Source organism: Ursus arctos, unplaced genomic scaffold, assembly GCF_023065955.2.
Source record: "Ursus arctos isolate Adak ecotype North America unplaced genomic scaffold, UrsArc2.0 scaffold_7, whole genome shotgun sequence".
In the NCBI taxonomy this organism is placed as follows: Eukaryota; Metazoa; Chordata; class Mammalia; order Carnivora; family Ursidae; genus Ursus; species Ursus arctos.
The window spans coordinates 27,257,253-27,281,626 of NW_026623089.1; the positions used below are offsets into that span (position 1 = coordinate 27,257,253).

The following is a 24,374-nucleotide window of genomic DNA, read 5'->3' on the forward strand; positions in this document are numbered from 1 at the left end:
TAGATACTTTATGTGGTTTCCAAGAGCTAAATGAAACTGACAATAACATCACCTATCACTTGTGAGGTGGTTTATAGTTTCCAAAGCACTTTCACCAACATTGCCTCATTTTCTGAGCAATTTAGAAATGTTTGTAAATTGTATACATTAAATAAATTTGTAGAAAGTTTAGATTTCTAAAATAATTCATTTCAAACGTGTTTATTAACCCAATACCAACTCAACAGATCAAGCTAATTTTTATCTCCAAGACATGATGATGTGAGCAGTTACTTGGAATGTTCTGAAAAAAGTAAAATTAAGTCAGAAAGTGCAAAGTAAGATCCCATTGCATTTTGTCTCCAGCCTTCACCTCAAAGATCAGACTCAAACACAGTAGAACTTGCTTTGAACCACCTTCCTTCTCTCCACAATGCTGACATCAGGATTCGATCCAAAAAAAAAAAAAAAAAAAAAAAGGTGGAGTAAAGCTACTGTCCATTTCCCCCAAAACCACTTAGAATATTTGTGGTACAACAATTTATTAATCTATTTTTAAATCTATTACTTTATTAGTCAGAGTCCTAGAGATTTACTGAAATCAGCCCTAAATTTAGGAAGAGCCCCTACTCCATAGAACAGTTTTTCCTAGGAGAGACCCTCAATCTTCCTACATTCCGGGTGATGAAAAGAGCTCTCTCCCATATATTACATACATTTACCTAGTCCCAGCTCCAGGTAGGAGTCCAGGTTACTTACCAGGTATTGCTGGGTCGGAGGATACAGGTGAAAAGGAAGATGCACACAGAAGGCTTCATAAGCAACATAATCCTCTGGAGCAACAGAAATAGAAAATTCTAAAAACTTGGGAGACAGACAAGATGGGGAAATAGACCCCTCAGTGGTAGTGGGATGGAATTCTCCTCAAGTCCCAACTTCAGTGGTGTGTAAGCGATCCCAAACAGAGTTAGGGAGAGGTGAAATGGAGCTGCCAAACTTCCAAAGAAGAGATTATCTACTTAATTAAAGTTTTTTTTCCCCTTCTAAGTCCTTCAGCCAATCAGAACTCAAGTGCCAGAGAAAGATTGAGTCGATCAAAAGAACACTCCAGGATCCTCCCAGACAAATGCAGAAGAAGGAGACTAGGAAAAGGGGACAAAGAGAGGAACACGGAGAAAGAGGACAAAGAAAGAAGGGGGGGAGGAAAAGAGACATAGCAAATCCCCTCCACATAATCACCGCTTGGGGTTTCTCTCCTCCCTCTTGCCTATGCCCTCCGGCCCCACCACAACCTCCCCCACCCATGCACACTCACCCGCAGACTCAGACACACAGAGAGGAGAGCCTGGTCCCCAAGGGGATTTAGAAGGCACTGTGCTTTCCCGGTTGTCCTTTGTAGGGCTTCGAGACTTAATCTGCATTCAGAGTAGCTTTCTTCAGAGAAAAATATACCATGTACTGGGTGAACCTCAGCCCTCTGATTTGAGAATGTGGGAATTCAACCCAACCACCTCTGTAAGTTAGAAAGAAGCTTAGGCTATTTTAGGGAACCTGATGGTTTCTTCTTTTCAACTTTTCCATGGAACACTTACTTGTTGAACACCTATTACATTCTCAACCCTACCCTAGGCGTCATGGACATTTTAAAAAGACAAAACATGATTTCTGCCCTAGAGACATTTACAGCCCAGCAAGGAGGTAATATAAGAATGTAATTTAATAAGGTGTTAAGTTGCTTCAAACTGACTATAAATCATATAGGCTTATTTAGGGAAGGTTTTCTAAAAAAGGTAGAATTTGAACTTCAAAGGAAGGGTTGAGATTTCAGTAGGAAGTCAAAACCCTACCCTTTTAAAACTCTGGTGGTGAAGCAAGTAGGACACTGAAGCTTCTTGCTTACACATCTCTGAGTTGCTGTTCCTTTTGTCCACTAGAGAGGAAGGGTCACCTCAGTCACAGTACTGGGGTCCTCAAAGGGCCCCCAACTTACTTCCACATGGCCATATCTCCTGCTTTGGCATCCACATCACCTTTCCTGAAGGCTCCCAGAGGCAGTGGTCCGTCTTTGTTCTCTTCCTTTTATCCTTGTTGCTCACTCTTCAGAACCCTTTCCAGCCAGATCTACGCTGGCAAACTCCCTGGAAAATAAAAAATTATCAGATTGTCAAATTATTCAGGCTGGATGATTGAGGGCTTTTGACCTGAATATTTTGACTGACTTTGTTGTCCACCTGGAATCTTCCAGACCAGGCCTTTATTTGGGATTCCTAAGTGTGACATAAGCTTGGTAGGTTTTGACTCTCACTCAACTTTAAGTCCTTCGTTCTCTCTTCTTTCCCCCTCACCTTTATTGAGGTATGATTAACAAATAAAAATTGTATAAATTTAAGGTGTACAATGTGATGTTTTGATATATATATATATATATATATATATATATATATATATATATAATATTGTGAAATGATTACCACAATCAAGTTAATTCATACATCTATCACCTCACATGATTACGTGTGTGTGTGTGTGTGGTGAGAAAATTTCAGATCTGCTGTCTTAGCAAATTTCAAGGACAGAATACAGTATTATTAACTATAGTCACCATGCTGTACATTAGATCCCCAGAACTTATGCATCTTACAACTAAAAGTTTGTACCCTCCTAGATCTTTCTGTCCTTTGTCATTCAGAAAGGGAGCAGCCAGGGGCACCTGGGTGGCTCAGTTGGTTGTGTCTGACTTGTCTGACTCTCAGTTTGAGCTCAAGCCTCTGACTTTCCGTTTAGGCTCAGGTAATGATTTTGGATTTCTGGGATAGAACCCTGCATTTCTTGGCTCAGCGGGGAGTCTGCTTCCCCTCTCCCTCTGTTCCCTCCCCCAACTTGTTCTCTCTCTCTCTAAAATAAATAAATAAATCTGAGAAAGAAAGGAGGGAAGGAAGGCAGGACGGCAGGAAGGCAGGAAAGAAGGAAGGAAAGGAAGGAAGGAAGGAAGGAAGGAAGGAAGGAAGGAAGGAAGGAAGGAAGGAAGGAAGGAAGGAAGGGGCCAAGTCTATTTAAGACCTAATGTCAAGTCCTAGGAAGGTAAAGAGTAATGACTCCTGAATTTCAATCTTGACTTCTTCCCTGACAAAAATAGGGACAAAGTTCTTTCCATTTACTTGACCAGGGAATTAATTCCCAAGGGATAGAAAAAACTTACAGGAGGTAGAACAGACTTGCGCAATTTTTATGTGAAAAAAAAGTTAATTTAAAACAACTTTCTGGGGTGCCTGGGTGGCTCAGTCGTTAAGCGTCTGCCTTCAGCTCAGGGCATGATCCCGGCATTCTGGGATCGAGCCCCACATCGGGCTCCTCCGCTGGGAGCCTGCTTCTTCCTCTCCCACTCCCCCTGCTTGTGTTCCCTCTCTCACTGGCTGTCGCTATCTCTGTCAAATAAATAAAATCTTTTAAAAAAAAAAACAACAAGTTCTTGATGCATGCCCCCACCACCTCAGAATTTTTTCCCACAAAGGGAAAATTTAATACCCTTATCTTTTGTACAAAATTAATGCATTCTCATTGTAAAACCTTAAACATGACAAAAATACATAAAAGTGCAAATCCTCTTTGATGACCCACCTCCTTCTCTGCACTCCAGTATAACAACTGTTAAGTTTTTGATGATCTTATAGGTTCTAAAATATACATATATGAATATAAATATATATATAAAATTTTCATCAAAATGGGATTATATAGATTATATTTTGCAAGTTGCTTTTCTCATTCAATAATATATTATGCAGCTTTCTATATTAGGGCCTAAAGATCCCTCTCTTTTTTTTCAAGGAGCAAGATTGTATAAATTGTCAGCACTCTTATTTTGAGGAATATTTGGTTTGTTTTCAGCTTAGCAAAAGAATTGGCAACTATTAAATTTAGTCCAATTTGGACTTATTTTTGCTGGTTTTTTTTTCATGGTTATATTTTATTTTATTTTTCTCTAAGTGTTGCTGCTTTAATCACCTTGATACTGGAGAATAGTGTTATCTCAATGTCTTAGGTACGATGGGTTATATATAAATTTATTAGTTCCATAGTACTTTGTGTTTGTTTTCAACTTCATAACCTTCTGGTTTTGTTTTGTTTTGTTTCTTTTCATACTTCCTAATCCCCTTCACCTATTTGACTCATCCCCCCACTCCCCTCCCCTCTGACAACCACCAGTTTGTTCTCTGTATTCCTGAGTTTGTTTCTGGTTTGTTTGTTTGTTTGTTTGTTATGGGTTTTTATATTCCATTTTAAAAACTGAGATATAATTGACATATAACCTTGTGTAAGTTTAAAGTGTACAATGTGTTGGTCTGATACATTACAATATGATTACCATTGTAGTGTTAGCTAACACCTCTGTCACGTCACATAATTATCACTTCTTCCTCGTGGTGATAACAGTTAAGATCTTGTCTCTTAGCAACTTTGAAGTTTATATAATTTTCTCAATTGCTCACCTACTCTAAATCCTACGACTGGAATTTCCTCTTGATGTCCTCAAATAGAGGGTTCTGTGTAAAAATAAACTACACTTGCATAATTCCTCTAGAAATGAACTATATTACATTATTTAATAACTTTTAATATTATAGATATTTGAAAACAAGATGTTTTTAGGTTTCCTGGAATTTTATACCAACAGTTGATATATCAAAGCATTTTACAATCAAATTTCTAAATCTTCTTCTACCCAGTTTATCTGAAGATAAGAAGTTTGCTTGCTAATATTCTTTTAGACCTAAAAATGTGGAAATAAAGACACAGGGCAAAAAAGCAATATACTAATGACTCTACTTGGTAAACTCTTTTTTTAAAAAATATTTTATTCATTTATTTGAAGGACAGAGAGCGAGAGCAGGGGGAGGGGCAAAGGGAGAGGAAGAGAGAGAATCTCAAGCAGACACCTTGCTGAGTGCAGAGGCAAACTCAGGGCTTGATCCCACAACCCGGAGATCATGACCTGAGCCAAAATCAACCCACTGAGCCACCCAGGCGCCCGAGTGGTAAACTCTTAAATGATAATTAATGTCCTAACGCTCTGCTGCATTTTTAAATCCCTACTTAAACCTTTGATAGTGTTGCATTCGCTTTGTTGTACTTTTTCCTGAGAAAACATAGAAATGTTCATTTGTCTCTATATTTAATTGGCAAAAACTTAATGGTCTATGATGCCTCAAGCCCTGGGTAAGACCCTGAATTATAATGATAGAGAAGTCCGCTACCACATTGATAGTCTGGAAGAAACAGACCAGTAAACACCCAGAAGTGTTAAGAGGAGAAAGTGCATGAAGCACTATGGGAGCACAGCGGCCAGGTACCTAAAGAAACGGGGGAGAGCAGACAGGCTTCTGAGCATATGTAAAGAGTGGGGGGAGTCCAAAAAATAAATAAGAGTTCATCAGTAGTCACAAGGAGGAAGGGGGTTCCACACAGAAGGAATAACAAATCTGTGAAGCAACGGGGTACATGTGGAGAACTATGGGTAGTTCTCTGTGGCTGCAATGTGGGTGACACGGAGATAGAAGGAAGGCCAGAGCATTAGGTAGGATGCAGGTGGGGCTGAGGAGTCTGGATTTTATCCCGAAGGCAACTGGAAACCACCAAAGGGTGATAAGCAGACGTGTGTCATAAAATTTGAATACCAGAAGGATTATTTTACTGTTGATAGTATTTGGGTTGTGTCAGACCTTTTGCTAGTATTTAACAGTGGTGCTGTGAATATTCTTACACGTGTGTTTTGGTACGCATGTCCCAACAGTTTCTTTAGTGTATATACCTAAGGTGGAATTTGTGATCATAGGGTTAGTGCATCTTCTGTTTTACAAGATGATGTTAAATTATGTTCCAAAACAATTGTGATAATTAACACTCCCAATTAGCATTTTGCATCCCTTTAGGCACTTTATGATGTGTACGTTCAAGTCTTTCACCTACTTTTTCTATTAGATTGTCTTTCCTCTTTTAATGATACATATAAATTCTTTATAGACCTTGGACATTAAACTTTTGTCGGCTGTATGCATAGCAAATATCTCCTCCAAGTTTGTGGTATGTTTTCTCACTTTCTATATAGTGCCTTTTAATTAATAGGACTTCTTAATTTTAATGTTATAATTAACCAAGTGTAATAACTTAGTATTACTACTGATATAATTTATTCATGTAACTATTACTATCATTCCATTTATGGTTCATGCTTCTATCTTATTTAAGATATCCTTCCTTACCCTAGGTTGTAAAGATAGTCTTATGTGTTGAACTTAACAAATAAAGTAATTATATGTGAAGCTCATAGGACAGCTCTTGTCACAGGAAAGCAAATTAGCTATTTTTTAAAAGATTTATTTATTTACTTACTTATTTAGAGAGAGAGCACAAGTGAGAGGGGCAGAGGGAGAGAGAGAGAGATTCTCAAGTAGACTCTGGGCACTGAGCACAGAGCCTGACGCGGGGCTGGATTCCACAACCCTGAGATTATGACCTAAGCCAAAACCAAAGGTCAGATGCTCAACCAACTGCACCACCCAGGCGCCCCAAAAGCAAATTAGCCATTGTTGATATTATCATATCTCATCAATTCATAGATGCATATTTTTTTCACATTTATCATCTGTGGTAGGCTGCATAGTGTCCTCTAAAGACACCCATGTCTGAAACCCTGGAACTTGTGACTGTTACCTTATATGGTTAACGTTACTTTGCAAGCGTGATTAAATTAAGGATTCTGAGATGGAGAGATTACCCTGGATTATCTGGGAGAGCCCAAAAATGTAATCGCCAGTGTCCTTATAAGGACAAGGCAGAGGGAAATTTGATTGCAGTGACAGAAGGGAGAAGGTGTGACAGGACAATGAAAGTACAGAGAAATTTGAAGATGCTCTGCAGCTGGGCTTTGAAGAGGGAGGATGAGGCTGTGAGCTAAGGAATGCAGCTCTGGAAAATGGAAAAGGCAAGGAAAGAGATTCTCTCCTAGAGCCTTTGGAGGGAACATGGCCCTGCCCACACTTGCTTTTGGCCTGATGAAACTGCTCGCAGACTTCTAGCCTCCAGAAATAAAAGAATAAATGTGCCTTGTTTTAAGACCCACAGCGGTGGTAATTTGTGATGGGAGCCGTAGGAAACTAATACAGGATTTCTTGCAATTGATGGGTCTTCCATGTCTGCCAGCCAGCCAGGCAACAAGTCATGATGTCATCGTTCTCACCTGCCCATCCAGGGACCTGGTTGTGACTCCTGATCTCATACTGGACAACTGCGATTCTTTGACATTTCAAACAACAGACTTTGGTTGTGTTTTTTTTTTTTTTCCCTGCTGTTTTTTTTTTTGTTGTTGTTGTTTGTTTTTTTTTAAGAGAGGGAGAGAAAAAGGGAGAGGAGCGAGTGGCAAAGGGAAAGGGAGAGAAAGAATTTTAAGCGGGCTCCATGTCCAGTAGGAAGCCCATCACTGGGCTCTATCTCATGACCCTGAGATCATGACCTGAGCTTGAGATCAAGAGTTGGATGCTTAACCAACTGAGCCATCCAGGCTCCGCATCAAACAACAGACTATTTACAGACTATACAGAAAATGACTATAAATCCTGGTTATTGTCTGAAATACTCTGATGACAGTTCCTCATAAATCAATGAAGTGTTATATCAAAATTTGCAAAATAGGTGCCGGTGGCTTGGGAGAAAATCCTGAAGATGGTGTGGAGCACTCTTGAAGAAGCATTTCAGACTTCCTGGAAGATGGCAGAGTAGGAGGACCCTAAGCTCACCTGACCTACTGACACAACTAGATAACACCAGTTACATCAGTGTCAATAACTCAGAAAACGACCCAAAGACTGGCACAACAAACTCTTCACAGCTAATTGCAGAGACAAGTCCACATCGAAAACAGATCTTATTAAATAAATATCCAATTTCATAGCAAAATACTCTTCAATTAAAAAAAAAAAAAAGAAGGAGCAGCAGTCATCCCCAGGGTTCCTGCTGGTAGAGCATGCTGCTGGGTGGAAAACACAGCTGTCAATAATGGAACAAAAACTATTTCTAAGATTCAGGCTCTGAATATGAAAACATTTTAGGACTATTTTGACAAGTTTATTTCCCTCAAATTTTCTTTCTTATGCATGCATATAAAATCTTTAAAAAATTAAAAAATAAGTTTATAGTAGTGTAAGATTAAAAATTCTAAGTAGTAAGAAAACATTGTCCACAATTTAAATGGCAATGTTTTTCCTTTCTTAATATAATGGTGCATTGTAGAATTGTTGGCATCTGAGATTCAAACACATTTATTATTATTATTAACTTGCGACTTTTGTGTCTTGTTTAAGAAATCCTTTCCTACCCATCACTTGTAGAGATAGTCTTTGATGTTGTGTTCTAAAAATGTTATAGTTTACTCTTGACATTAGCTTCCAGCTTCGCTTAGAATGGATTTTTGCGTATGAGGCAAGGTAGTTATTTAGTTATTTTTCATCTGTAACCAATTACCATTTATCAAAAAAGCTATCATCCTTTCCATGGCTCTTTACTATCAGCTCTATCATAAGCCAAGGTTCCATTTATGCATGGGCTATTTTATTTCATCAGTTACATTGTTTGTCTCTAAATCAGTAAGATACATTTTTAATTATTAGAGATTTATAATAATTCCTTATATGTTGTATGGCAAGCCCCTCCATCTAGTTCTTCAGAATCGCCTTGTTGGTTCTTCCCTCCTCCCAAAACACTTGCAGGATTTTGATTGGAATTTATCAGATCTGCACATCAATTTGGGGAGAACTGGCATTTTCCTAACACTAAGTCTTCCAGTCCACAACTATGATAAAGCCCTCCATTTACTCAGGTCTTCTATAATGCTTTTTGGTGAAGTTTTATAATATTTTCCATCAAGGTCATAGATGTATTTTGTTAGGTTTACCACCAAGTACTTCATATTTTTTATGCCACTGTAACGGAAATCATTTTTTAAAGTTTCATTTTCTAACTGATTGTTGCTGATATATAAAAATTCAGCCAATTTTTATGCATTGGCTTTGTATCCAGAAACATTATTCTCCTTAATTCCCATGTTTTGTGGTATATATATATATGATTTGCCTTTTTCTATGCTAACACATCTATATGGTCTGAAAACAGTGACTGTTTCTTCCTTTTGTTTCTTTTTCTTGTTTTTCTGTGTCAGCTAAGTCCTCTAGTCCAATGTTGAATAGAAGTGTGGTAGTGGCAACCTTTGTCCTGTTCATGAAATTAAAGTAAGATAAAATAAAGATACCATAAAATAAGATACTCAGCATGGTGTTGTGATAATCATTCCCCAAGGTTGCCCCCAAACAATCTTCATCTAATGATATGCACACCTCAACCCTGAACAGGGCTGACCTGTGTCATAGGATACTGAGGAAATGGCCGTTTGACTTCTGAGACTAGGTTATAATAGACACTGTTGTTTCCCTTTGCTCTGTTTCAGAAGCTAGATGCTGTGTTGGGAGCATACTGATGCAGCCGTGTGTGGCATCGATGTGACAGAGAGGCCTCCTGCCAGCAGCCAGCACCAATTTGCCAGCTCTGTGAGTAAGGCATCTTGGAAGAGGGTCCTTCAGTCCCCATCCTGCCTTCAGACAACTGCAGTACTGACCAATGTTCTTAGGGTTTCCTAAGAAACTCTAAGCTAGAGCCGCCCAGCTAAACTGCTCCTAATTTCTGACCCACAGAAAGTGTGTGAGAACACAAATGTTTATTATTGTGTTAAGCCATTAAGCTTTGGGGCAATTTGTCATGCAGTGATGGATACCTGATACAGGGAGCTTTTGTAGAGGCTTTATCAGATAAAGTTCCCACATATCCTAGTTTTATAAGAGATTCTTAAAAGTTATGAATTGATGTTGAATTTTATCCTATACATTTTATCCATCTAGTGAATAAACATGCTATCTTTCTGTTATATAAAAAAATACATGAATTATATTGGTTGATTTCCTTTTTCTTTTCTTTTTTGTTAAGTTTTTATTTAAATTCCAGTTAACACAGTGTAATATTAGGGTCAGGTGTACAACATGGTGAGTCAACACTTAATATACAACACCTTGTTCTCATCACAACACGTGTGCTCCTTAATCCTTATCACCTGTTTCACCCATCCCCCCCACCTCCCCTTTGGTCACCATTAGTTTGTTTTCTGTAGTTAAGAGTCTTTCTTGGTTTGCCTCTCTCTTTTTTGCCTCTTTGTTCATCTGTTTTGTTTCTTAAATTAAGCATATGAGTGAAAATATGTGGTATTTGTCTTTCTTTCACGACTTATTTCACTTAGCATAATACTCTCTAGCTCCATCCACATTGCAAATGGCAAGATCTCATTGTTTTTGATGGCTGAGTAATATTCCATTGTGTTTATGTACCACCTTTTCTTTATCCATTTATTAGTTGATGGACACTTAGGCTGTTTCCATAATTTGGCTACTGTAGATAATGCTGCTATAAACATCAGGGTGCATATATCCCTTTGAATTAGGATTTTTGTATCATTTGGGTAAATACCTATTAGTGTAATTGCTGGGTCTTAGGGTAGTTCTATTTTTAACTTTTTGAGGAACCTCCATACTGTTTTTCAGAGTGACTGCACAAGTTTGTATTCCCATCAGCAGTGCAAAAGGGTTTCCCTTTCCCACATCCTCACCAACACCTGTTGTTTCTTGTGTTGTTGATTTTAGCCATCTGACAGCTGTGAGGTGATTATAGTTTTGATTTGCATTTCCCTGATGATGAGTGATGTTGAGCATCTTTTCATGTGTCTGTTAGCCGTCTGTATGTCTTCTTTGGAAAAATGTCTATTCATATCTTCTGCCCATTTTTAATTGGATTATTTGGTTTTTTGGGTGTTGAGTTTTTAAATTCTTTATATATTTTGGATACTGACCCTTTATCAGATATGTCTTTGGCAAATATCTTCTTCCATTCCATAGGTTGCCGTTTAGTTTTGTGGATTGTTTCCTTCACTGTACCAAAGCTTTTCATTTTGATGTAGTCCCAATAGTTTATTTTTTATTTTGTTTCCCTTGCCTCAGGAGACATATCTAGAAAGAAGTTGTATACTACCCAAAGCAATCTACACATTTAATGCAATCCTAGCTATCAAAATAACCACCAGCATTTTCAGATGATACATGCTATGAAACAAGGTAATTAATAGGAAATGACCAGAGACCTATTTATTTATTAAGATTTATTTATTTGAGAGAGAGAGAGAACACACGTGTGTGCACATGCACATGATTAGAGGGGGTTGGGCAGAGGGAGAGGCAGAGAGAGACCCTCAAGCAGTCTCCCTGCTGAGCACAGGGCCCTACTTGGGGTTCGGTCCCAGGACCCTGAGATCATGACCTGAGCCAAAATCAAGAGTTGGATGCTTAACCAACTGAGCCACCCAGGTGCCCCAAAAGGCCTATTTAGATTATGTGGTCATACAAGGCATTTCAGAGGAGGAAATTTATGAGGTGAGACGGATAAGATAAGAAGGAGCCATCTGGCATAGATTTAGGGAAGAGCATTCCAGTGAAAGAGTAAATGCGTAGGGCCAAAGGTAGGAAGAAGCTAGGCAGGTGTACAGGGCAAAGGAATACCTGCATGGTTGAAGCATAGTAAGAAAAGAGGGGGAGAATAATTTAAGGTCAAGGAGGTAGACCTAACTAGAAACAGCCTTCTAATGTTTGGATTTCGTTTGAAGGACAATGGGAAGCCAGGGGAGTATCATGTATGGCTTATACTATGGGAAAATGTATTCTGGTTATTATGTGAAGAATGGATCAGAGGGGTGTAGAATAGAAGCAGGGAGAATAATTTACGAGGCTACTGTGGTAGTCCAGGTGAGAGATGATGGGGTTTGGCCAGCGGTGGTAGTAGTGGACATAAAGAGAAGTGGACAGAAGAGGTTTTTTTCAGTACTTTGGTCCCATGATTTTCCAGAGGAGTTGTATTTCCATTATTTCCAAAAGAAAAATAATGCAGACATGCAAGAAGCATGGACATTTTACTTTTATTGCCTGTGATTTCACAATGGTCTGTACTCCTACATCATTTGGGGATAGGAAAGGCATTCTTGAATTGAGAGCACTGATAAAATCAGTGTCACAGTAGTGTTATGAACGGGCTTGCTGGAGATGCATTCTCTGCTTTGTAATCGAAAATGGCTCTTCTCGCCAATTGCCTGAAATCATGCCATGCTTATTGGATGAGGCTAAAAAGATAAGCTATGGCACCTTATGCAGAACCTGGTATAATAGGCTAAGGACAACATCTTTTATTTTCTAGGGGGAGTCACGGAAGTTTTTTCTGAACAGAGGAGTAACATGATTGAAAACTTTTACAAAAAATGTTAATTTGGTAAAAAAAAAAAAAAAAGTCTTTGGGGAGCGATCCTGAGGATAAGAGAATCACTTATCAAACTCTTGTAATTATTACCTTGGAAAGGAAGGGACTGACGAGATGAGAAACATCTTGGAGGCTGACTCAATCAACAGAACTTACCGGTGGAAGTGATTGGAGTTAGTAAGTGGAATAGAAGTCGTCAGAGGTTGTTGGTTAATTTCTGAGATTTTGAATCTGAATGATAAGGATGCTGTTAGAGAAAGAGTGCAAAAAGGAGATAGGTTGGGGCAAGAGGAAAGAGAATAGATCTGTCTCACAAAAATGTGAATATACTTAACACTACTGAACTGTATCCTTAAAAAAGGTTAAGATGGTTGCACCTGCGTGAGTGTCTGTCTTTGGCTCATGATCCCGGGGGGTCCTAGAGATGAGCCCCTTTTCACCTTTTATTTATCTAAAGGCATCATGTGTGGTATTTTTCACTGTGATGTGCCTGGTCATTTAATCTTTATTTCTGAAGTTTTTCTTTTATTTCTAATTCTTCCATGAGTTTTATCACTGTATTTCTGAGTTTTTCTATTTTTGATTTGTATCATTCTTTTGTCTTGTGTTATTTTTAAATGGCTTTCTGTTTGTTTTGAAGCAGATATCATAGCTGTAGTCTTTCTGGTGTGCTTACATTAGCTATGGAAATGTTATTCTGCTTCTTATTTTCCTTTTCAGGATAATAACTACTTTAATTGGATTTAACCTTGATACTTTTCTGTTGTTTTTTTTTAAAGGTTGATTTATTTATTACTAGAGAGTGCGTGTGTGCAGGCATGCAAGCTGGGGGACGGGCAGAGGCAGAGGGAGAGAGAATCTCAAGCAGACTCCCTGCTTTGCACGCTTTGCACGGAGCCTGATGGGGTCTCAATATCACGACTCTGGGATTGGAGACCATGACCTGAGCTGAAATCAAGAGTCAGACGCTTAATGAATAGAGCCACCCAGGGGCCCGTCTATTGTTTGTTTTTATGTGCTGTTGGTTTTCCCAAAATTTTAGGAGATACGAGTATAGTTTAAAAAGATGGTGACATTCCCTCCCCCCACTTGATCTAGACTTCCTCTTTCCTTGACTCTGTTATCCCAGGTCTGCTTAATTTTGATTCTACACCCAGATGTTTCTCTCTCTGTGTGGCCACGTCCTGGGATGGAGCCCTGGTTGGTCAGTGTCCAGGGCTTCTAAGGGGTTAGATTGCTCTAAGCACTGCAAATTTTACATGGGCCTTGTGCCCTCATCGCTAATAGGATTAGGCCAAACTCTCAGTTTAATCTTGTGTTCTCAAATGGACCCACCTCCCTTTCCTCTTGGCTATTTTGGGGCTTTCCAGTTTGGGGAGGGGGTTCTGTCAGAGGTCTTGTTGCTTTCTGGCACAGATGCTGAAATTATGCAAACATTGTGGCTGTTGTTGATTTGCTCTCCCCTGCTTGGCATTCATGGAGATACCTTGTCGCCTAGCTTTGCAAAATATGGTCCCTAGATTTTTGTTTTGCTTTCTGTTGCTCTCTGTTTTTATGTGGGGATTTACAGAGATTAAATAATTATGCTGTCATCACTGCCATTTACCTACTATCTGTAGTTGATTTTTGAGAAGATGTATAAACTGAGACATTCTAATTGTGTTTTTTTTTAATGTAGAGATATATAAACTAATAAGGGAATGCTCTCCTCTCCCCAGTCCCATTCTCTGGAGGTATTTACTGTTAAGAGGAACATAGCCTTCCAAACATTTTTCTGTCCCTTCACTATATTCACAGATACATATGTATGTATGTGTTTTTTCCTGCTGCTTCACAGTCTACATTTTTATTGCAATTTGGTTTTTCCACTTAATGATATGTTGGGGAGGGGCGCCTGGGTGGCTCAGTCAGTTAAGCGTCTGCCTTTGGCTCAGGTCAAGATCCCAGGGTTGTTGGATGGAGCCCTACATCGGGCTCCCTGCTCAGCAGGCAGTTTGCTCCTCCCTCTCCCTCCGCCACTCTCTCTCTGTCTCTCATGAATGAATAAATAAAATCTTTAAAAAATTGATATGTTGGGGATATCTTTAAGGACTAATATAGTCTGATAGTTTTTGTTATTGATCCACCATTACCAGGTGGATAGTTCCCTCAGGAAGGATACAAACTGCTTTTGGTTGCTTTGAAAAATAAACGTTTAAAGTGTTAAGCTCTATCACAAAGTAATTGGTAGTATTTGTAGTTTGAGGAAGCTTTGGGACTCAGGGACCCAGGGCAACCCTCCGTGAACCCTTGCTCCTTTTCTCTAAGTAAATTCTGTTTGGTGGAATAGTCCAGACTAGACTAATACTCTGAGCTGGACTTTCTCGATGCTATTCTTCCTTTTCTCCAACTGGGTATGAGATGTAGTGGCCCAAAGAAGAAGGAGACTATTAAGTCCACTTGTGAAATAATATGGTGTGACGACCGGGGTATTCACAAAGTGGGGCTCTGTGCCCAGCTGTGCCACTACTCAAGTAACATTGAGCAAGTCCTTTTACCTTTCTGGGCTTAAAGACAGATTTTATTTGTCTAGAAAATTATTTCAGTACGTGCATTATCACTTAATTTCTTAAAAAGAAAGAAAGATATGTACTTTCCAGTTCTATTTGGTAAACATCACACCTTTTTTACCTTACACTCTGCCCCTTCAAATATGTGGACGATCTGCTTGGCTTCTGAGAGCTTTTCAATTTGCTACCCTGGGACTAGGTAATGCTCTGTCATCCCCTCTCCCAGTTTTATTGAGATATAATATATAACGTTGTAGACGTATAAGATGTACCGCATGATGATTTGAGACATATATATTGTGAAATGATCATCACTATAAGTTTTGTTCATATCCATCACCTGGAACTACATAATTTTAAAGCCATGGGTCTCAAAGTGTGAGCTAGGGGTTAAAGTGGAGACCCCTGCGCTCCACACCAGGCTCACTTAATCAGGATCCTGCTGAGCGGCCTAGGAAACTGCACTTTTTATATGTGCTCCTGATTACCCCATTGCTCACCCACGTCCGAAAACTTGTGCTCAGGTCGGTTCCAACTATATCATTCTAACATTACAGGTAGAGGGGTTGGAAAGGGAATTAAGATGGATAAATATAGTTATTGTATCTATCCGTGCCAATTCTGGGGAGGGAAACACACTTTCCTTATTTTACTTTCTTCACAGGTGACTAGAGGCAAGGCCAGCAACTCTCCTCAAAACAGGTCATTGGGACGTGGAAAAACCACGAACATAGAAGAGTCATTAGATCACACAGGAGCTTGAGATGAGTTCTAGAGATCAAGGGAGCAGGCTACTACTACTATTAATAAATGGCACTTATTAAAGCCATGCACGAGGCAGATTGCTAAGGATTTTAAATGATCTCATCTGAATCTGATAACAGACTTTAATCTGTCATACCTGCCTATCTCCTAAAATAAATAAAGGTTCAGAAAGTTTAGATAACTTATTTATTTAATTTTTTAAAGATTTTATTTATTTATTTATTTGACAGAGAGAGAGACAGAGAGGGAACACAAGCAGGGGCAGAGGGAGAAGGTGAAGCAGGCTCCCCACAGAGCAAGGAGCCCGACTCGGGGCTCAATCCCAGGACCCCGGGATCATGACCTGAGCCGAAGGCAGACGCTTAAAGACTGAGCCACCCAGTTGCCCCAAGATAACCTTTTTAATGTCCCATAGTTGACAACTTGTTAGGATTCAAACTCAGTTCTGAACGATGCCAAAGATAGCCAGATCACCCCTGTTCCCTAGAGATGATTGGTACATAAAAGGGAGACAGTGGGGTCTGGTACTAGGGAATTATGAATCTGTTGTGTCACAGAGGTTTTGCCAAAAACGGGCAAGAGAAAACACCAAACAGAGGTCTGCTTAGTAAGCTCCTTAAAGATATAGATGAGTTTACTCAATAAATTGTGCTCTTATTTCTTACAGAACTCACTGGCACAGAATAGATTCTCATTACTTTTGCTGTTACTGAATTGAAAAATGGAAGTCCTATTTGCAGAGCCCTGCAAGGACTGATTCCTCTTAAACTATTGTTTCCCTTCCAAATCTTGTGTAGATGAACCCCCACTGATCTTCAGGAGAGCTTTTCAAAAACAGACGACTGGGGCCCTCCTCGAATTTGTGACTCAGTTTCTTGGGGTAGAATTGAATCTGGGAATTGGTACCTTTAAACGTGTTCCTCTGGTGATTCTGTTGGGCAGCCAGGTTTGAGAACCATCGGATTAAAGGATCCAAAGTGAATTACTTGGGTTAGGCAATGCCTTTACTTACTGCAGTGGATCTGATTTGAGGTGCTAGGGAAGTTCTATCTGGCAGAAAGAACTGGCTTTCTTTCTTAACCTCTCCCTCTTCCTAATCCCTTGTGTCCCCACCCTGTACTTTCTTCTCTCTGTCTCCCGCATCTCTCTGCCCTAAAGTGGCTGAAAAATGACCTTGAGAACAGCAGCGCCACATTGTGGAGAGAAGAAATCTAGTGCTACAAAAAGGGCAGGTCGATGTCCTTAAAAACAAACAGACAAACAAACAAACAAACAAAAAAATCACTCGGGCTGCAGTTGCCACTTTGTCCTGCAGAGTGCACCACTTCCTTATATTTTCAGGTGAGGAAGTTCCTTTTCCTTACCTACGTGTTAATCTCTGTAAACATCCCCTAGAAGGCACGGGGTGGAACATCCTTGCCAGGTCAGAAATCCAAAACCTCCACGCTGTGGAACTAGAATGAACTGGGGCGAGACTCTGCCCAGGCACGCATAAGCCTTCTGCTGAGCTTAAAAGTCAATCTCTACGACAGTCTTGGTCAGAGTGAGACTATGGTAATCCCCAAGTCAACGCGTGACTTTACGAGAACACGTCTTTGTGGCGTAGTACCTGCTGTTAGATATGTCTTGTAGTTATATTTTTATGTGGTACCCATAAGTTAGGCGTTAGTTACTAGATCAAGCCTCTTGTCCGGTGATATTTCCACCTAATGACACGTGGGTTTATATTGGTGGAACAGGTTGGATCACTGATCATGTATCTTTTGATTGATTCCCACCAGCCTAAATCTCTCTTTGTCTCTCTCTTTCACACACACACACACACACACACACACACACACACACACACACATTTTTCTGATACTTGTACCTGGACATGTTTTTCCATGGCTTCATCATGTTTAGCGACATCCGGCTAAATTAATACAGTTAGAAAGGAGATGTGTGAAAGTTTATATAAATCTACCAGTCTACCTGGTTTCATTCTCTGCTTGTTTTCTAATAGCTGCACAGAGGCTCCAGACTTCAGAGGTAGCAGGAGAAGGCTTCACACCTCTGCAGATTTGCATAAGATTTCCTGGCAGATGGTGGCATGGCTTTGTTTCTCTATGTGAGTCTTCAGCCGCTTGGTTTTCTCAACCAAGAGTTTCTAAAGTTACACCGGTAAGCCAGGTTGGCGTGGGTTAGTATAGTGGTTTCCTCATGGTTTTGTTTGCTCTGACATGTTTGCCATCTTCCTACCTAGACTATAAGCCTTTGACTGCAGGCTCCAAGCTGAGATCTCTGATATCCCTCGAATTCTCGCTTCACACATTGTTAGATGTGCACTACTTGCTCAATACAAATGTTTAGGTTGAATGATGAGGAAAGGTGTGTTGACAGAGTGAGAGGTAAAGGAGAACCAGGAGAGAGAGAGAAAGTAATGTTTCTAAAAGACTGGCTTAACAGAGCCTGGGTGGCTCAGTTGGTTAAGCGTCTGCCTTGGGCTCAGGTCATGATCCTGGGGTCCTGGGATCAAACCCCACCCCATCAGGCTCTCTGCTCAGTGGGGAGCCTGCTTCTCCCCCCCCCACACACTCATTTTCTCTCCCTCTCCCTCTCTCTCTTTCTCTCGTATCTCAAATAAATAAATAAAATCTTTTAAAAATAAAAATAAAATAAAATAAAAAAGATTGGCTTAACTGACCAGTGAAAGGAAGCAGTTGAGAAAGGGAAAATGGAACAGAAAGAGGAAATTAGAGTCTAGTTATTCGTTTGGTTTTTTTTTTTTTTTTTAAGTGGAAATGCAGTTGTGGATGCTAATAATTGCTGAGGAGATGTTCATGGTCAGTACAGGGAGAAGTAAAATTTCCTCACCTATTGAAGACCACACAGACCAGTACAAGGGATATCCTGTAAAAGAAAGTTGTAATTTCCGGAATGAGTTCAAATTGATGAATGAGTCTGCAGATTTAATAGGCCACGGTTAAAATTCTCCCTGAATGTTACAATCAAATATTGAATACCAAAATCATTTTAAAATCTTGCTTTATTATTCTGTAAAGTTGAGCCAGATTAGGGGTGCCTGGGTGGCTCAATTGGTTAAGCGGCTGACTTGATTTCCACTCAGGTCATGATCTCGGGGTCCAGGGATCGAGCCCTACTTTGGGCTCCCCACTCAGTGGGGAGTCTGCTTGTCCCTCTGCCCCTCCCTCTGCTTGTGCTCTCTCAAATAAATAAATACAATCCTAAAAAAAGAAAGTTGAGCCAGGTTAGTGTCCACTAAGATTTCAAAGAATTCTGTTTTAAATTGAGCTTTTTAAATATAGAGAATAAAAGAGAAATAACCTTGGGGCACCTGGCTGGCTCAGTCAGTAGAGTGAGCAACTCTGGATCTTGGGGTCTCAAAGTTTACTTTAAAAAAGAAAAGAAAAACACACAAGCTCAAAAGACAAGTAGTCTTGCTGACACTCTCACCAGTGAGTTACATTTTCCAGAGAAACTTTTTTTTACCATATTTTAACACTTATAGGTATTTGGAATTTAGAAAGGATTAAGATTTATTGAAATACAAGCATACTTGGAAAATAGTTGCTTTATTTCTTTTTTTTTCCTTGCTTTTTAATTGCACATATACCTTAGAATACATTTGGAGTGTTCTAAAGCAAAACTCAGAATTTTATCTCCTCACTCATATCTATTTCTTGTTTAAATAATTGCTTTTTCTGTCTCTGATGTGATTATTCTGGTAGCGTTTAATACTGTTTGAGGGAGGAATAATCCATTGATTTTAGTGGTATAAATGTGAAATGACTGAGATCTGGATCAGTGATTTGGTCATGGTTGTAAAGAAGAATAAATAAGTCTAAAAACAGTAAAATCTGGGAATAGAGCATACCGGTTAATTGGGTTTCTGATTAACTATGGGTTAACGAGAAGACACTTTGTTTGAAATATCCCTAAATTGCCTTGGGGCATTTTCTTGTTTTAATACGTAGTCTAATGAACATCATTAAATCTTCTCTTACTGATTCAGCATCCTGCAATACCTCAGGATCATTACTCTGAACATAATATATAATTCTACACTGTACTGTAGCTACAGAAGGAATAAAAGTTTAAGATGACTCCTGGATACTGCTATACTTTAAAAAAATAAATATGATCTGTGCAAATCACTGTATGTCCATTTACTTTAAACAAGTAAGTAAAGGCATATTACCTGTTATGGAATAATAGGCTATTCAATCCAGAAGACTTTTGAGATTATGAAATTCAATGCCATTATTTAAGAAATGAAAAAGCTAAGACCCAGAAAATAACAAAGAGGATTAGTACAGCTAGATGATAATCGATGTTTCCTGATTGCAAATCTGTGCCCTTTGACTCCACCATGCTGCAACTTTCAAATGATTTGGGAGTCCTGTCATTTGTCTCCCTTGCCCCTAAAAGTGCAGAGTCCATTCTCAAAATGGATTATTTAGGAGTTTTGGTTATATGAATACAAGCTCCACTAAAATGGTAACTCCTTAGGGGCAGGGAGTTTTGTCTGTTTTGTTCACTTATGTATTCTCAACACCTCGAACAGTACCTGTCCCTTAGAAGGCCTTCGATAAATTTTTGTTGAATGAAAGAATGAAATGAAATTGCAAGATTTATTCTACACAAGATAACTTGATTTCGATTTCTATGTTCGTCGACTGAGCATTCACTAAGACTGACGGTAGAAAGATTACAGATTGATTACTGAGTTCATAATGAGAAAATGAAAGGAAAAGGATAAATATTGTTAAATTGTCATGGTATGACATCATAAACTTTTGTCTCACTTTGACTGTATCTCAGTTTTAAGCACCAAGTGTTTGAAGTAAGGAGCCAGATACTAAATTGTTAAAACACTTTTCAGATAGTCAAATTAGTTAACAAAGGAGAAGACATCACAACTCAGCTTTGCAAAGCTGTTTGTTAAATATGAGTTCTATGTAATAATTAAACATGTCTCTTGAGGCAAACAAAGCGTTAAAAGCCATCAAACTAGGAACAAGAGTCCTTTTCCTCCGGCATCTTTTTTTTTTAGATTTTATTTATTTATGTGACAGAGAGCCAGCGAAAGAGGGAACACAGCAGGGGAGTGGGAGAGGAAGAAGCAGGCTCCCAGCGGAGGAGCCTGATGTGGGACTTGATCCCGGAATGCCGGGATCACACCCTGAGTCGAAGGCATACGCTTAACGACTGTGCTACCCAGGCGCCCCTCCTCCTGCATCTTAGTGAGGCCACGAGGGTAGCAGCTGCTCTCTGAGCTTCGCCATGCGGCCCAAGGACGGCAAGAAGAAGAGAGATGCCGGAAAGTCAGCCAAGAAAGACAAAGACCTAGTGACCAAATCTGGGGGCAAGGCCAAAAAGAAGTGGTCCAAAGGCAAAGTTCGAGACGAGCTCAGTAACAGTCTTGTTTGACAGAGCGACATATGACAAACTTTATAAGGAAGTTCCCTACTACAAGCTTATAACCCTGGCTGTTGTCTCAGAGACTGGAGATCCATGGTCCGCTAGCCAGGGCAGCCCTTCAGAAGCTCTTCAGTAAAGGACTTATTAAACTGGTTTCAAAGCACAGAGCTCAAGTCATTTATGCCGGAGACAAACGGGCTGGAGATATCCTAGCTGCTGGTGAAGAGGCATGAACAGATCCCATGCCAACTGCACATTTTGAAAAATAAAATTCTGTTAATTTTTTTTAAAGAACTAGGGAGAAGGGAATATTCATGGATACCAAACCCTATGCTTATTAACACATATGCCCTTTGACTCTCAAAATTGGTGAGTATGCTTAAGTCTTCTGATAAGTGCGTCAGTATTAAGAAATACCTCAGAAACAAACCCCAGAATGAAAGAATTGCAAAAGCCCTCTACTTAAGGACCGGTTTAAAGTTTAACAGTGTAAACATGTAAGGTTATATGAATACACAGGTGTATTTAGACTTGGAGTCATGGTTTCAATAAGACAAAATCAGAAGATGTACTTAGCTACAAAAGTAGATCCAGGTGTTATTACCTTTATATGCCAGAAAATATTTAGGTCGCCAGAAATCTTCGAATTTCTTTTTTCTTGAGTCACCACTAAACCGTAAGTTCCTTGAAGTTGAGGATCAATCCTAATTCACAATTGTAGCTGCAACCCTTGGCACAATGGTGAAAAACAAAAGAAACTTAAGTCTTTGTTGAATGAATGAATTTTAGAGATCGACTTAAGGACCCTTTTCTAAATTGTAATGAGAGATGAAAACAATACTAGAAAGGAGTTTATGGTATCCAGGTACACTTAACTGGAGAAAAAGAGATGGGTAAAATGAAAGGGAATGAAGACTTGTCTTTTTGGAGTTCCCATTCTTGGGTATTTTGGAGTTTGCTTCTAAGTCCTTTAATCCTCATTATCACTAGCAGGCTCTGGGGAGAAGTGCACACAAAAACATGTTTGCCGTTACCAAGGTACATTGAAAGGGCAGTTTTCCTATAACTTCTTTATTCCCAATTTTGCCTAATTTCTGAATTAGCACACCTATTAATAAGACTCTTATATGTGCCATGGAGATGTTGCTTTTGTAGGAATTTGACTTCCTGAACTTTCTGCACTCAGGTTTCTTTTCTTTTTCTTTTTCTTTTGTTTTTTTTTAAAGATTTACTTATTTATTTGAGAGAGAGAGAGTGTGCATGTGTGTGTGTGAGCACATGTGTGTGAGAGAGGGGCATGGGTGTAGGAGGTGCAGAGGGAGCGGGAGAGAGAGAATCTCAGGCAGACTCCACACTGAACGCAGAGCCCAACACCAGCAGATCCCATGACCCTGAGATCATGACCTGAGCTGAAATCAAGAGGGGGTTGCTTAACCCACTGAGCCACCCAAGCCCCCCCTGCACTCAATTCCTATTCAAATCAACTTTAACCTCTTCTGAACAAGAAGTGCTATTGTAGGAGAGATTACAAGCTGGTGAAAATGATTGGACATAGAGAACGCAGGGAAGAGGAGACTCTTCCCAACCTCTTAAGCTAGAAGATAAGGCCTTTAGGAAGCAGAGAACTGGGAACTGGCTAGCCAGGCTGAGTAGGTCGGGTGAACAGCCTCCTACCTGAAGTACTGTGAGGATCCAAGGTCACTTGGGGGTCCACCGAGGTCAGGCTGTGGTGAGGGTCTGGTTTTCTGTACTGAAGGATTGGAAAGGCATTTTTCATGCCAACTTTCCCTGGCCTTATAATCCTAGAAATTTCCAAATCAGAGACAGAATCTGTAGTTTATCTTTCCATTTTTCTAGTTAGCAATTGGACTGAATGTGTAACCCTCCAGTAATAAATGGCACTTTAGGTTAATGTTTAATTTATAAGTTCTTAGGAAAGGAAGTATCACCTTGTATTTTTATCACTGACTTTGTTTTAAGCATTTCACACAAATGGTTTTATTAGTTCTGTTAACATCCCTATAACTAGATAAAGAGCAAGAATGATGATACACAACAAATCAAATCCCTGAACCACAAGTTAGCTAAATATTAGCCCCAGTTTCTCAGCCAAGAGAGGTTTTGTTGTTGCTGTTTTTCAAAATGTTTTTTTCTCTCCACTGGATAGCTTCTTTGCAGGGAAGATGTTGAAAAGCTTGGAGACATGTCCTAATGTTTTGCAACAGAAGTTTATCTTCTTGCTATTTGAGTGAGGGCCTTAGGGAAATCTGTCTGGGAGAGATCCATTGGCTAACTAAATCCTGACAGAAATCCTTTGACATTCTTTGCAGGTGAGGATTAGGGCTGACCCAAGGCAAAATGATGAAACAATTCGTTATCTATCCTACTTCTCCTCCCACTTACAGGCGCTCACCCTGGAGACCTCTTTCTCTGAACCTCGGTGGGATTGCCTCATCAAGGACTGGAGTCCACTCTGACTCCATGCTCTTTTTTTAAAAACTCAGGTTCTTCGTTTTATCCTCTCTGGAGCATAATTGTTTTGAAAGGTGACAACTAACCAGATAAATGTATTACGGGGCTGGTTGCATTGGCTAAATCCATTTTCTTGCCCCACTTCCACCTTAAATCACTCTGGCTTTTGTCCACCTCTATACTGAAGCTGGTTATGGAGTACCTCCCATGTTTGAGTCCTCAAAGGCTATAGACACCCTTGACTCCTTCTTCCTTAAATAGTCTTCCCTTAAGCCTCAGACTCCATTTCCTCCTGGGTTTCCTCCTACCTCTGGCCACCCCTCAATCTCCTTTGTTGGCTGCTCCTCCTCTGCACAGCCTTTATTTATTTTATTTTTTTTTTATTTTATTTTATTTATTTTATTTTATTTTAATTCCAGTGTAGTCAACATAGTGTTATACTGGTTTCAGGTGTACAATGTGGTGGTTCAACTGTTCCATGTGTTACTCAGTCCTTATCAAAATAAGTGTATTTTTTTTTTAAATGATTTTTTATTATATTATGTTAGTCACCATACAGTACATCCCCGGTTTCCGATGTAAGGCTTGATGATTCATTAGTTGTGTATAACACCCAGTGCACCATGCAATACGTGCCCTCCTTACTACCCATCACCGGTCGATCCCATTCCCCCACCCCCCTCCCCTCTGAAGTCCTCAGTTTGTTTCTCATAGTCCATAGTCTCTCATGTTTCATTCCCCCTTCTGATTACCCCCCCTTTCTTTATCCCTTTCTTCCCCTACCGATCAACC

General features: G+C 39.6%; 1 protein-coding gene and 1 pseudogene across 2 annotated transcripts in view; both read left to right on the forward strand.

Annotated features, from left to right (window-relative positions):
* Positions 1 to 24,374, forward strand: part of PKD2L1 (polycystin 2 like 1, transient receptor potential cation channel) — a 128,539-nt gene that overhangs the window by 7,448 nt on the left and 96,717 nt on the right. For both annotated transcript variants that reach the window (XM_057308579.1, XM_057308578.1), the window contains exon 4: positions 9,476 to 9,575. The gene's annotated coding sequence lies outside the window, so the exon portion shown is untranslated. The remainder of the gene's footprint in view (positions 1 to 9,475; positions 9,576 to 24,374) is intronic.
* On the forward strand, positions 19,851 to 22,283 carry LOC113251833 (40S ribosomal protein S25-like; annotated as a pseudogene).